General features: G+C 39.3%; 1 long non-coding RNA gene across 1 annotated transcript in view; it reads left to right on the top strand.

The window, feature by feature from the left end:
• Positions 1-3301: 3301 nt before the first annotated feature.
• The window catches only part of LOC306669521, a 45606-nt gene continuing 33562 nt past the window's right edge, over positions 3302-15345 (top strand). The window contains exon 1 of the long non-coding RNA XR_013766144.1: positions 3302-3614. This is a non-coding gene — a long non-coding RNA (uncharacterized lncRNA). The remainder of the gene's footprint in view (positions 3615-15345) is intronic.

The raw sequence follows: 15345 nt of genomic DNA, 5'->3' as shown, positions 1-15345 counted from the left end.
CTCATAGAGAAAATTCAGGTTCTAGGATTATAGGTTGTACATTAGGATTACACAAACTTGAGCGCAAGCTCCTCTATGACCTTCTCACCCTTAGAGTGCACATTGCATTCTGCCTCTGAAATGTTTTTCACAAATGACCACTTTAGCCCATAGATTCTTGCTTGAGAACTTATAGTGGTAAAATTTACCACTAAGATCAGATTTATTAGTCCTGACTATGAATGCATTTATCTAAACTTTGAACCCTATCATTTCTGGATTTTTGCATCCACTGTCCCTGATTTCTTTTGGCATTCCACTTCCACTTCTATAGAAATCCTCTAGTGGCTCTGACCCATGGTTGACCCACTTTATTTGGATCATTCTGGATCATTAGTTTTGATGTCACAAAATTCAGCACTTCCTTATTTAACTTTTTAATTTAACATTCATTGAGAATACAGATTTTCTTTCCCAAATACAGTAGTTTCTGTCTTCTCATATCCTGTAGCTTTTCTTTTTATTCTTTATGTTAGAAATGTTTTCCACATTAGTTTTATTCCACATATTTAGATTAAAGGCAAGAGTTGAAACATATGAACAGGACAAAGTCCAAAATTTTGAGTGGTGATATATTCATTTAAGCATTTTTACATACTTGAAGCAAATTACAAAATGAAAAACATAAACAAAATACAATATCCTTTTAGAAACACACATGTACCTATGTACACACACACACACACACACACACACACACACACATGCATACACACATTTCACCTGATAATACATTTATTTGACATCCTACTGACTGGATCATAGTACGTTTATTCTTGGCCATCCTCCAGGGACAGAGGGTAGTTCCTAACAGATGGAGTATGAATTTTTGGCTCTTAAAATTTTATCTTGTAAAATTGATAAAAATAACGTGTTTTCTACTGCCAATTCAAAAATGAAATACAATTCAACACAGTGGCATAAGCTGTCCCAAATGTCAGAACTTTGAATGAATGGCATTACGTAGAATTTTAATACCATATAAACAGCGACAAACTTTCAAACACCCAGCTTCTTACATGAGAAACTACCCCCTGGTGAGAGCGATCACCAAGTGGCCAATCTTCAGTTTCTTTCTCCCATGAGGGGTGATTCAGAGGGCGCTAGCCGACTAGCTCTGTAAACATCTGGAATTGGACAATAGCCTGAGCCTGGTCTGATCATGTTGCAGTGTTGAAGGTGAAGGAGAAATATCACAGGTCACACTGACACATACATTACTTGTGACACTGTCGTGTCAACAGTATTTGGAGTTCTTGACCATATTGTATATTTACACTGAGGTTATCATGACATGAAGTCAACACAATAGGAAGATATAAAGTATTTTCTTTGACCAAGAACCTTACCTGACTTTGATTTCTACCCAGTCTCCTATCATAGCAAATTACAAGCAAGTATCATAGATTATATGTTTTGCTGCCAGAGAGATAGAAATGCATGTCCCCATAGTAACATAAACACACACAATTGTTTGTATAATCGTATGTACCCTGGCACATCCACCATTTTCAAGTTTCCTAAAAATCCTTGCTCAATTAAAATCCATGCAAAGTAGTACTCACAAAATAATTAAAAATGTGAAAAGCTTATCACCTGATGGTACATGGATTGAGAAGGGGATTGATGAAATTTACTTGGAATTTCTCTATTCATCATTGAAATATAAAGCAAAGTGATATGCTGAGATGGAGGATAAATAAGGGAATGTGTCCCCAGAGCTCAGGTGTGAGACAATGCAAGAAAGTTTAGAGGTGACATGATTGGGTTACAAGAGCATTAGCCCAGTCAGTGCATTAATCCCCTGATAGGGATTGAGTGGTGACTATAGACAGGAACGGTGTGGCTGGAGGAGGTAGGTCCCTGGGGACGAACCTTTGGGTATATATTTTGTCCCTGGCAAGTGGAGTCTCTCTGCTTCCTGGTTCCATATCCTGACCTGCTTTCCTCTGTCACACTCTGCCACCTTGCTCTGCCCCTTCTTGAGCCCTGAGGAATGGAGCTGCTATCTTTGGACTGAGACCTCTGAAACTGTGAGCCCCCAAGTAAACTTTTCCTCCTTTAATTGTTCTTGTCAGGTCTTCTGGTCACAGCAGTGAAAAAACTGACTAAAACAGTACTGATGACTGAAATGAGACAAATCAGAATTACTTTCATTGCTTTTAGAAATGCTAACTTGCATAGGTAAACACACAGAGGTAGAGTGTATTTTGAATTGGAGTAAAAATTTGTATCATAAGAATATTTTGAAATGGGAAAGAGTGTATTTTGAAATGGCAAGAGTGTAAACATATATGTAGTTGACTTAGTCATGGGATTTCATATGAGTAAAGAAGGGAGTGTTAGAGTCAGCTACTTCGCTGCTGTAATCAACAGACCCGATAAAAACAGTTAGAGGAGGAAAAGTTTGTTTGGTGGCTCACAGTTTCAGAGGTCTCAGTCTGTAGCTAGCTGACTCCGTTGCTCTGGTCCCAAGGTAAGGCAGAACATCATGGCAGAGTGTGTGACAGAGGAAAGCAGCTCAGGACATGGAAATCAAGGAGCAGAGATGGCTCTTGCTCACCAGATACCACAGATAAACCCCAAAGGCACATCCTCAGTGACCTACCTCCCCACAATTGCCTGTAGTTACCACCCAGTTAACCCCTATCAGGAGATGAATGCACTGATTGGGTTAAACCTCTCCTAACCCAAGATTTCACCTCTAGGTTTTCTTGCATTCTCACCAACAAGGTTTTGGGGGACTCCTTGTATCCAAATCACAGCAGAGAGTAAACATGATAAATGGGCAAGAAGCCCAGTGGTCCCTGTGAAATTGGACGGTAGCTACGACAGCGACTGAGCTGGACCAACAGAATCTGCAGGCGGAGCGGGATGGTGGCTCTAAAGTGAATGTACTTCCTGGCAATGGCGGATTCCCGACTTTGTGAGTGAGTGGCTGAGGGAATGTGACAGTTGACATCACTGGAAGAAAGAGACTGATAGCTCAAAGGGAAGCTGTTTCAGGAGAACATGGGCCTCGGTTTTGAAATAACCAGGAATCACAAAAGAACGTGTCTGTGGAGAGGCGGCTGAGTCGGGAGGTGCCGTATGCCCGACATAAGGAAGGAGGAGCAGCCAGTTGGCGACCGTGGCACCAAGCACAGATGGACAGTTCCGTCTGCTCGGGAGGTCAGTGCAAGGGGATTTAGGGAGAGGCAGAGGATGGCAGCTGGAAAAGAACAGAGAGGAAGGAATGTGGAACAGGAAACAGAAAGCACTCGGAAGGCAAAGGGAAGTATTGGCCAAAGGAAGTGCCAGATTCTAGGGAGAGGGAGCAGAAGGGAATGTGCAGAGACGCAGGACCCCGCAGGGAGGCTGACCGGAGCCGCGAGTCCCCACAGGGCCTGGAGGAGGGCTTCTGGCAGAGAAGGCTGAGGCCGGGCACGCGAGAGGCGCTGTGCAGAGTACCTGGAAGGAGGCTTGGGAGACGGCAGCTGGGTCACAGGTGCAAACAGCGCTGGATTCAGACCATCAGTCCTGCACGTGGGGAATTCCTTTCTTTTCAATTAGGCTTTTGAAGACTAGATCTCCAGGTAAGGGCCCATGTTACAAGAATCCCTTGTGGCTTATTAAGGATCGACATGAGCATTTGGTTGTATGTTTGGTGCTAGTTGGTTGAGATATATAGCATGTATATAGCATATGCATAATACCTTAATATTTGGAATATAACTCCTCTAATACCTTGAATGGGCTACTAATCTGGAGAAATTTATTAACCTCACTACATAAGCAATAAAGCATGTATTCCCTTTCCTTTCCTTAATTAGGTTTGTGTGAGATTTTGATATATGGGGTAGGGAGAGAGATTGATGGTTTGTAAATCACTATGGATATATTACTTACTGGATTATTTTGCTTTTCCAAAAATATTTCTCATATAGACATAACCTGATATATTTCTATAAAACCTTAACAAAAAACACCTTGATGGTTTGAGCTGCTATTTGGACTTTGTAGCCAGTGACAGCTGAAATAACTTTTTGTCCCTAATACATCATCCTCCTGGTTTTTAGGATTGTATTTCTTCTCAATTGTAACACTGTAACAGGAGGACATTGGCTGGTGAACAACTCACCACAAGTATCGTCTCATTAATATTATTTTTTTGTCATTGCCTGGTACAAATAAGACTTTTTCTATATTTCTGATAGTGTGTATATGTGTGTGTGTGGCGGTGTCACTGGGATTGAACCCAGAGGTTCTCTACCACTGAGATACATCCTCAGCCCTTTTCATCTTTTTATTTTGAGACAAGGTCTTGCTAAGTTGTTGAGCCTGACCTTGAACTTGTGATCTTCCTGCCTCAGCCTCCCGAGGCTGCACCACCATGCCCACTTTAGAAATTTTTCTAAATTTTAGCCACAGATTTTCTCAATCTACCACCAAATATGCCTGAAAAGCTGTGAAAGGACAGTATTTTATTTGCTTTTTTCTAGTAAGTTTTGAGTGAGCTTTCTCTTCTGGAAGAGCATTTTGATAGGTACTGACAGGCCTCTGAGATGTCTATGTTTACTATTCTGATATATAGCAGTTTGACATCCATCAGAGATGCAGGAGGTAGACCATGAAGCAGCCACTAATCCATAAATATGAATTGTTCACATTGGTACTATAATAGTGAACATGGTAAGGTGGGAAGAACTCAGCATAGACTGTGCTCACACAGCATAATTATAAAAAGGAAACTGAGCAGGATTTACATAGGGAAAAGAAAGGTCCAAGTCATTCATGAGGGGTCCCCCAGAGCTGGTTATTTCTTGAGATGGGTTCATCAAGCACGATGCAAAGTTACACAGCAGTGAGTTTCTATAGTGTTTTCCATAACTCCACTGTGCCAGTTATATCAGAACACCTTCGATACCATTGTTTTTATCTTAAATATCTAAAAATTTTAAACAACTCCAGGATTGATGACTACATTTCAATATTTTAAAGTAACTGATCAAGTTAACATAATTTGTTGTTTTTTGTATTTTTAATACTCTTCACATACAAACTATTGAAATGTTATGGGAAAGTGTACTGTGACATGCACCCTTTCAGAGACAGATATGAGCATTTTCTTGGGTGTCTATGCTTGTCCTGAGAGCAATGCATATATTGGTAATTTCCTCTTTTCTTTTACTGCTAAAATAAACATTATTGAATTTGTTCCTTGTCATGAAGGAGTTTATTGATTTTCCTTTTTAGATGAATGATATTGCCTTACTTAGATGTACAATGTTTTTTAACCAATCAACTGCTGGCGGACATGCAGGGTGCTATCAATCCAGTAAAAAATTTCAACCAATATACGTGTATATACTTCAGTTTTCAGTTATGTAAGGAGAACTCCAGGATAAATGTTTAGACTTGAAATGAATATGTACACATGTAAATGTCTGCAGATTAAACACCAGAAATGCATGAGCCTGCTAGTTTCTTTGCTGATATATTATTAAATTTTGGGCTCTTTGGTAATTTGATAAGTGAAAGTAGTTCACTGCACTTGATATTTTCCTTTCACTTGTTTTGAGAGAAGCTGAGCATCATTTTATACCTTTAAGAGATGTTTATATTTTCTGCAAATTCTAATCAATATCTTTTGGGATTATTATTGTTAGTTCATTTCTGATTAACATGTACAAATTATTAATATTTTAGGAAAACTGACCCGTTTCCTCAGATGCGAATTGTCAGTGTCTTTCACTGTTGTTGCTTGATCTTGTTTATGGTTACTTTGTCATGGGTCCTGTTTAATGGCATGTGTTGAAGGTCTCTTGCTTTTCTGGTGTGGTTTTTTAAATAAGTCCTCGAACGTACTTCCACACTATGATTTTACATATGTTCCATAATTTCTAGCAGCTTTGTCATTTCCTTGGTCATTTATAACACAAGAAACTTTCATCTGTATTTGGATCTTTTGTTAATTATTCATCACACTCTGGCTTTAAATCAATCTGTCTTGTCTACTTTGTGATTGGAGAGCTGCACCTGTAAACGTGCCTCCTCACGGTTGGCTGGCCGTGATGTTAGGCTCTGTCGTTAGAAGGCGGGGGCCAAGGCAGGGCATGGCAGAGGCAGGGGCTCCCCTGGCCTTGCTGTTCTGCACTTCCGAAACACCAGGAGCTGGGAAGATGCTCCAGAAAGTCCTGGTTCACATCTCCCTGCAATTTTTTCAGCCCCCTTCCTGGGTGCCAGGAACGTAGCCTCCCTGCCACCAAGCTGTGCCCTGCAGAGAAGCAGCAGAATGGCGGCCCTGCTGGGCTAAGCAGAGCAGCCAGAGCTGACTGCCACACAGCCTGCCACAGGGGCTGAGCACGGCGGCCAGCATAGGCCCGCGGTGGTGAGCCAGTCCAAGTGGAGCCAGGGCACGCCGACTGTCCCCTTAGAAGGCCGTTGTGCAGGCTGCAGCCTTCCTCCCTGCAGAGGCTGCGGTTGGGGCAGACCCGCCTGCCCGCAGAAGCGCAGGATCCACCTTCACCGCAGAACTCCAGTTTCCACCCCTGGAGTGGAGCTCTGGCCCTCAGAAGCGAAGCCCTAAAGACCAGTGCTGGTCTGCCCACTTCCTTGGGTAAGTTTTCCAGCCACGAGGTGGGGACGTCAAGGGCATCCTCTGCCCACCTGTGAGGGCGACTTCCTCAGGCCTGGAACCTCTGCCCCAGCACACAGCTCTGCCTCAGCTTGACCAGTTTCCTGGCCGCTTGCAGGTGCAGGTTCCTGCGAAAGCCTGCTCTCCCCAGGAGAGCCAGTGGCCTGGCGGGGCCGCTCTTCTAAGTTCTCCTTCCTTCCTGCGGGCCTTCCCTCTACCCTGCAGGTTGTTTGTGTTTTGGGTTTTGGCTTTTGGCTTTCTGTTTCTGCATCCCTTACCGCCTAATTTTATCTTCTTTCGTCTCCAATCACGTTTTACTTGGTAACATTTATTGTTAATGTTCCTTATTTAAATGAGTGGTGCCTTCTCTCTTGATTAAATACTGAGGGATTCATATATCTCAATGAAATTTTATTTCTTTTTCGTCGAGAAATTTATCCATGGGCTGGTAGATTTTTTACTCACAAGGTTTTGCTTTTTCCTCGAAGATTTTCTGGCTGTGTTTGTTTATTTATCCACCTATTTGATTTTTAAAACCACTTACCTGGTTATTTTATTGGGATTAATTAAATTTATAGATTATAAATGTATAGATGTTTAATAAAATGATGTCATAAAGCAAGATTCCCTCCTTAGTTGCTCATCTCTTTTTTTATGTATAAATGAATTTTTCTTCAAACAGATTTTCTAAATGGCTTGATACTCCTAATATTTTTGTTTACTTTAAGATACCACAAAAGATGTCATTTCACCATTAAAACTTTAAATTTTCCATACTTGTATCTTGTTCTCTATTGAACTATTTTCTGTGGGGGACACTTCTCACATATGCATCTACTTTGTCAGGCACCAGCCTCTCTAAGTTGTCCACAGCCCCATCTCCACTGCTCCACACTGACCCATCTCAGGTTCACTGCAACTGCTTGTTTTATTCACGTCTGTGCAAAGGGCTTTCGTGAATGCTAATGTCTCCCAACTTCTAAGTGCGAAGAGCTTTTTCAAAGCTCAGCTTCTTTGCCTGGTTCTCTTCCCTGTGTTCCTGGAAATCAGCAGTACAGGTGTCCTTTCTCATCTAGTTCTGCTTTTTATGGTTTCAGATGCCCATGGACCCATGGTTAGCTGTGGTCTGAAAATATGGCATGGAAAATTTCCAGAAATTAAGAATGCATAAGTTCTAAATGGTGTGCCCTTTTGAGTAACGTGATACAGTCTGGTGCCTTCCTGCTTCCTCCTGCCTGGGCTGTGGCTCATCCCTGTGTTCACGAGCCACAAACTTTCAAAAGTTATGACCACAGCATGTGGTAAGTGTTTACATGAGGTAGAAAAGGTTATATTTTAGGTCTCAGTACCATCTTTGGATTTAGGCAATTCCTCCTGGGTGTCTTGAAACTGATATAGTATCTCTTAAAACTCTACGTCTTTCCTTTGGTATTAATAACACCCAAAACTTTCTCTTATTTATTATCCTAACATCATGTATATGCATTCTCATTAGCTTATGTTAGTCTTTCTTACCTTTTCCCATTTATTATTTCTTAAAGTTTCTTATAGTTTTGCTAATTTTTCTTGTGTCTTTTGTAGTCTTCTTAGACTGGTTGATTTCATTAGCTCCATTACTGCATTCCCCAGTGTAATTCAATGACCTTTTGATCAATGGATGTAACAGCTCATATTTATTGAGCACCTACTGTGTCCCAGGCCCTATGGTTTACCTCTCTTACCCCATTTGAATCTCACAAAACACTTGTAAGGTAGGTTCTTTTATTAATTCTATTCTGTAAATGAGGAAACTATGACTTTTACATAAGTCGATTAGAGATGGTGTTGGAATTCAAGTATGCACCGTTTAGCTCTAGAACCTGAACTCAGAACCACTTTGCTGTGCTGCCTCTTAGTGTGCTCTTGGGCTTAAGAAACTTTAATAAGGAAATAGGTGAGTTCATCCAACTCCATGTAACCACAATGGAATATGTAAATGGGAATTGTATTTTAAAATTCCTCCACTTATTCTTTACATTTTACTGAGATCAATGAAAACATTGCTGCTCCTCCCTAGGCTGAAACGGTGACAGGTCCACATCGCTGCCTCAGCTCCAGTCCCCACAGCGCACATGAGGCCCCTCCCTGAGGACTCTGCATCTTACCTGACTGTTGCTCAGACCCCATTTAAACTTCAACAAGGTCACAGTTTCCTTTTAATATTCTCCCCACCTGCATTTTATTTCATATTCAGTTCATTAGCCAAACAATGCACACATGTTGTCATGTTTTTGTCTTATTGTAGAATACCCTCATCCTTAGTACTGGAATTAGATAGGTTAAATTCTAAGCTCTAAAACAATGAACAAGTCTATTTTTACTATGCCTGAAAACGAGTTTTCCAAGGTCACGTCCACTCCATTTTTCTATGCACAACCTTGAATTTAGAATTTTTCCTTAACAAGCACAGACAGCCATTTGCCTTGCTGTTATTTGTACAAGTTGTGTCTCTGCCTAGAATTGCTTCCTCTTTCCTCCATATGTGGCATCCCATTAATTTTTTCTCAATCTAACTGAATGCTCAAATCTGTACTTATTATATCATTAATGCAACTATTTCTTTTAAAGTTTATTATGCTCATAAGATCTTCTGAAACTAAATTTTCATGCAGGCTTGAGTAGATATTTCATAGACTTTTGTTCATTAGAAGAGGAAATTTCTATAAATTCATATCACCCTGCCCCAAAAGAAAACCAATACTAAAATTTTTAATTATATAATCATACAATATTTTCATTAAAACAGCACTATTACCTGGGCTTTCTCATTTTTCTTTTTCTTAATGAAGAGATTTATCAATTGATCTTTTCAAGAAACAGCTTTTGCTTCTGTTAATACTCTGTTGTTTACTTGTTTTTAATTTCGCTGAATTCTGCTTACTCCTTATTAGTTCTTTTTTTTCCCTGCTACTTTTATATTTACCTTGTTCTTCATTCATTAACTTCCTAAGATGAGAGCTCAGGTTATTGATTGTACATGTCTTATTTTCTATCATATGAATTCAATGCTGTGAACTTCCATTGAGACACTGCTTTCTGCCTTTTCTCACAAATTTTTATAAGTTGTATTTTCATTTTTATTTACATCAAAATATTTCTTTAATGAGAATTTATCATTGACATGTATTGTTTTAACTTCTGCTCCTTAATTTCCTAATAGCTAAGACATTTTCAGCTATTCTTCTGTTATTTACTTCTAACTTAATTCCAGTATGATCTCAAACATAATCTACATAATTTCTTTTCTTTTAAACTCGTTAACATGTCTATTATATCCTAGAATGCGTTTTATCTCAGATAATATTCCTGGTGAATTTAAGAAGTATGCATATTCTGGCATGATTGGATAAAATGTTAGGTATCATCAATTAGATCAGCTTGATTGACAATGCTATTGGTTATTCATGCTTTGAACTGACAGACACATGTTGAGGTCTTCAACTTTCAACTGTGATAATAGATTTATTTGTTTATTTTCTCATCTCTTTCCATTTTTGAGTCAAAATTGAATTGTATGTCATAATTTGATGTATACTGTTCTTTTTTTTTTTTTTTTTTTTGTAGTGGGGATTGAACCCAGGAGCGCTTTACCACTAAGCCACATCCCCAGCAGTTTTGATTTTATTTTTAATTTGAGACAGGTTCTTACTAAGTTGCCCAGGCTGGCCTCAGACTCTGGAGTTTCTTGAGATTACAGGTGTGTGCCACCTGTCTGGTGACAACTCTTTCCATAGGCATCATGTGCAGAAACATTATCTTAGTGGAATTTTTTTATTATTTTATTATTTCTCCCTTTTCCATCATCTTTCTTGCTATGAAGTTTCTATCTTCTGAAATTAAATCAGAGACTGTCTTCTTTTAATTAGAGATAGCATTGCTTGTCTTTCTCCATCTTTTTTCTTTAAACTTGAATATATTGAGAGGGTTTCTTATAAGTAATATGTAGATAGTCTTATGTTTTTCCTTTATCCACTCTGACACTCTATCTTCTAATTAGTGTATTTAAACCATTAATAATTAATGTAACCATTGATATTGCTGGATTAATATCTGTAATTGTTTCTACTCTTTGCCTTTGTTCTTTGTTTCTTGATTTTTTTTGCATTTATCTGCCTTGTCTAGCTTTAATTGAACATTTTATATAATCACATTTTTTTTCTCTCCACCCATAATCTATCAATTGAATTTTATTTAATTTTTAAGTGGTTGTCCTGGAGTTTGCAACATACCTTTACCAAAACAGAAGTATTATTGTGACAAGGCTCATTAAATTTATTTAAGAGATTTCAACATTTTTCACTGGAATTCTTACTTGCACTCATAAAAGTTGACTATAGATTAACACTTGCCATAAAATGTTTTACATACATAGGCTCTTGTAATTTTAAGCAAGTAATTGTATGAAAAACTGCTTAGGTCTCATTTTAATAAAGCTGAACATATACTCAGGTATGATTGAATATACTATGGACTGTACATAAGACTAAGTTTTGAAACTTTTTTAAGGCATGTCATCAATGTCTTTGCTTCCAAATCAGAAGCCATTTCATAGAAAAACCATATATTTACTAAACTCCCAAGAAAGTCATGTTTGTGAGTGGAGCCCGCTGTATAACGGAATATCCGGGGAAAAGCTCAAGATTATTATTTTCTCTCTTTCTTAGTAAGTAGATTTTCTGTTCTACAGCTCTAGATCAGTTATCTAGAACTGATCTGGATAACTCTAGTCAGTTATCTTAGACCACTTTATTTGTTCTGCAGTTACATTAACTGTACCTGCCTGGCACGTGGTCTTGTTATGGATGTGGGTACTTGATTGTGCGAACATAGGAGAAAGTGTGTATCTTGCAGTCTGTTAAGGAAGGGGAGGAACTCAACTATTCACCAGCCTGAGCCGTTGTGTTCAGTGCTGGCATTGAAAAATGGAGGGACACCAGAAGTTTGTTATGGAAGCAGGTCTGTATGGCAGAGCATGATTGGTTAGCAAGACTGGTCTTGTGAGGAGGACAGTCTTCATGCTGGGGTGGTCTTTCATGTCACCAATGGTCAGCAGCAACCCTGAGCTCCACCCTGCAGGAAGCAGCTGGACTCCTCCCCACCACTGTGGCAACAGTCAGGGTTCCCAGACATTGTCAAATGTCTCCTGGGCAGTCACAAATCCCGCCTTCAAAGAAGGAGGAAAGGTCCAACTCCAGCCTGCCATTTGCACTCATATTTATTCTCATGTTCAGTCCCCCTCAGGCTTTTCAGATAATAAAAACCAAGAAAAGAAGACGAGCAAAAACGTTTTCTAAGACGCTGAGCCCAAGTAGTACAGGGGTGCGCGCCCAGGTGGAAGGGTGCCGATTCTGCCTGGTGACGGCACAGGGGAGTTTCAGAGCTGTTTGCCCGTGAGGAGAGTGAGAGGCAGCCGAAGCATCTGCTGTGCCCGAGGGTGCTGGAGATGCCCAGGCAAAGACAGAGGCGCCCCAGCACCGGTGGCCATTCTGGAAGACATCTGGGGCAGTACTTCCGCTCACACCTCCCTGTGAAGTCAGGTAGTGATCAGAAGGGACAACAGGCAGATTAAAATTAAAGTGCTATTAGTATTCCAAAGTCCATGCTTTCAACTTTGCTCTAAATTGTTTTTAGTATCAAAAAAGTCAAAGGAGGTTGAACTCCAGGATGAGTCCAGCTAGCTGGCCTCTCAGCTCGCTCAGACTGCAGGCAACCTGGTCTCCATCCTCTGGGCATGCACGGTCTTCTCTCTGCCATCTGGCTTCCTTCGACTCCCTTCTTTCCTTCTTGCTCAGCCGCATTCACATCATAAGCAAGTGCAAGATGGCATCTCTCCAAAGAGATGAACACTACCATTGAAATCATTGTGTCATGGTTTAGTTGATCATATTTGTAGTAAACAGCTCTTATCAAAAATTCATAGCAGACACTGGCAGTACTTAATAAAGTAACCTGAAAAAAAGGCGGATCCTGACTCTCCACAACAGACCTCCTTGTTCATGGACTTTGGGTGCAGTGTGCTTCATCTGATTCTGTACCTGCACAAAGTAGACAGAACGTTGGTTTTCTTCCTTCATTCTGATTGGTGATTATCAGTATTTTTTTTAACTGAGGAAAGTCTCAAATGAAATATGATACTGTACTAAAACATTTTATAGTAAAAGGAACATTCCAAATGGCCCTTCTAAAAATTTTAGTTTTCTATATTACCTCAGACTTTAAAACAGACTAGTGAAACTTAAGAAACTGTTAAGCAACAGCTTGAAAATCCACAGGAGAAAGATAAATTAGATGATGAAAATACATTTAAGTTGATTTCAGACTCTGGGCTGAATTGGCACTCACACTCCCAGGGAAACAGCTTCAGTTTATCTTGCAAGTGTGTCAGTGGCTTTTCTCTGTGGAAGCCAGTAGGGGAAAGGGGGCTACAAGAAAAACAAAGGATCTTTAAGAATCTCTTCTGTTTTTTACATTGCTGATCCAAAAATAATGGTATTCACTTCAATTGTATTAACTGTGCATATTAATTCTTCTCTATTAACCTAGATAAGACATATAACTGAATCATATTTTCTTCTCCCTAGGGAAAAAGAACCTTAAATTTTATGCTTATGTGAAACACTTGATAGAATTTTAGTTGTGCAAGAGAACAAAGCCTTTTGATCTAATTTCTCAGTCCATGTAGGAACCCCTTGTACTGTGTATTGGTGAAATAATCATTGATTGTGAAGTTAAATAGCATTAGTAACAGAAATTTCTAATGTACTTTTTAATTATCAATACTTAAAGTTTACAACATGATGATTTGGTATATAATACAATGATCATTATAAACAATGTATGCACCAACTCACAACGTTGCATGATGGGCTAACAGATCTGACTCCATGAGAATGTTATAGACCAGACTATAAGGAAATTAACTAAACAGACTCCATTTTGCTCTGAGACTCCATGTTACGTAGGAAAAAACTGCTCCCATGGGAACACCCCACCTCTGTGCCCATCATCAGTTACTTAGTGTGACATGTTTAACAATACAGAATGATAATTCCTATGTAAAGAAAAATTGCTCTCTTTTGATTCCTAATGCTCTTAAACAATGTACCATGTGAACGCTAATTGTGTGGATGTTAGTAACCATTCTTTAGTTTGTACCTAGGTAAGGGTCATTTCAACCCACTTCCCCCTCTGTCGATGATCTCATGATGTTAATGTGTAATTTCGAATCATAGCAACAGACACTTATGATTGATGTGATTTTTGGTATAAGAACCCCTACAACCTTATGGTCAGGACTGTTCTCCCAATAGCCATTTTTTGGGGCATTGGGTAAGACAGTCAGCCGGCCAGCTTAATAAAGACTCCCAAATTTAGACTTCTCAGTGATGACCGATCTGTTCTTAAGTTGCGCCCCATAACACATTGCCTCTTTTGGGGAACCTAAAGTACCTAAATATCTACTCTCCTATCAGATTTCCAGTCCACAATGAAGTATCATTAACTACAGTCTGCATGCTGCCAAGCTGGGGATGCTCTGTGGGACACGACCTACTTCAGAAACTCAAATCTCGACCACGCTCAGTTACGTGTGAAGTCCTGCTCACTTACTTCCATCCCAGCCTGTGACTACCAGGGGGCACCTTAGTTCTTGAAGATGAGGAAATTATTTGTCTACAAGGTGCTATGAGCTGGCTGGCAAAAGACTAACTCTCTAATGGCAGAAATGTAACCACTATGGAAAAGAAAGGTGGAAAGAAAGTACCAGTGAAGGTCAGGTGGCCCGGGGAGTCCAGTTCAGCAGCAATGGACTGACGGCGGTCAGGAAGCAGGGTTGGCTTTATGAAACACACACTGTGATGAGGGTGATATGTCCTGAGAGACACCAGAAGCTTGAAAATGCTGGATTTCAGCTGCATGCAATGCAAACCTTGGGAAGATATTGTACTCATTATTAACAAGGTCCAATTTTACACTAAATTGTTGCTGTTAAAACATTTTAATCATTCACTTCTACGTGCAAAAATGTCATGCAAAAATCACCAGCATAAATATATTCATTATTTGCAAAGGAAATATGTCTATTGTTTAATGTGTACACTACAAAATATACAGATAGAAAAACCTGGCACAAAGATGAATTAGAAATTTTAATTAGTTTGTTCAAATATTTTATTAATGTTTTTAAAACTCATGCTAATCATAGCTTTTTGTTACCATTATTCTCCATTTCATGGCATAAAATATATTTAGGTAAATTTCACCATTAACAAGGATATAAACCCATATTTTATATGGCCTTTTTTTTTTTTTTTTGGAAGAAAGATTTATTTTGGTTTCCTTTTTTTTATTGTTGGTTCTTTGTAGTTATACATGACAGCCAAATCCATTTTGATACAATTATACAAGCATGGAATCTATCTTCTTACTTTCTGATTTTTTTGCCCAGTCTTGCTGATTGAATTAAGCTGTTACTGTTTCCATCTACTTCAGTGACTTAAGAAGAGATGGCTACATCTCTTTCACAAAGGACAGATGTAATTATTTTGTTTGGTTGGTACTTAAGAATGAACCCAGGGAAATTTACCTTTGAGCTATATCCCCAGTCCTTTCTATTTCTTTTTTTAAGATAGGGTCTTGCTAAGTTGCCTGGG

This window comes from Sciurus vulgaris (assembly GCF_902686455.1).
Source record: "Sciurus vulgaris genome assembly, chromosome: 9".
Classification (NCBI taxonomy): Eukaryota; Metazoa; Chordata; class Mammalia; order Rodentia; family Sciuridae; genus Sciurus; species Sciurus vulgaris.
This window is presented reverse-complemented; position numbering and strand designations above follow the sequence as displayed.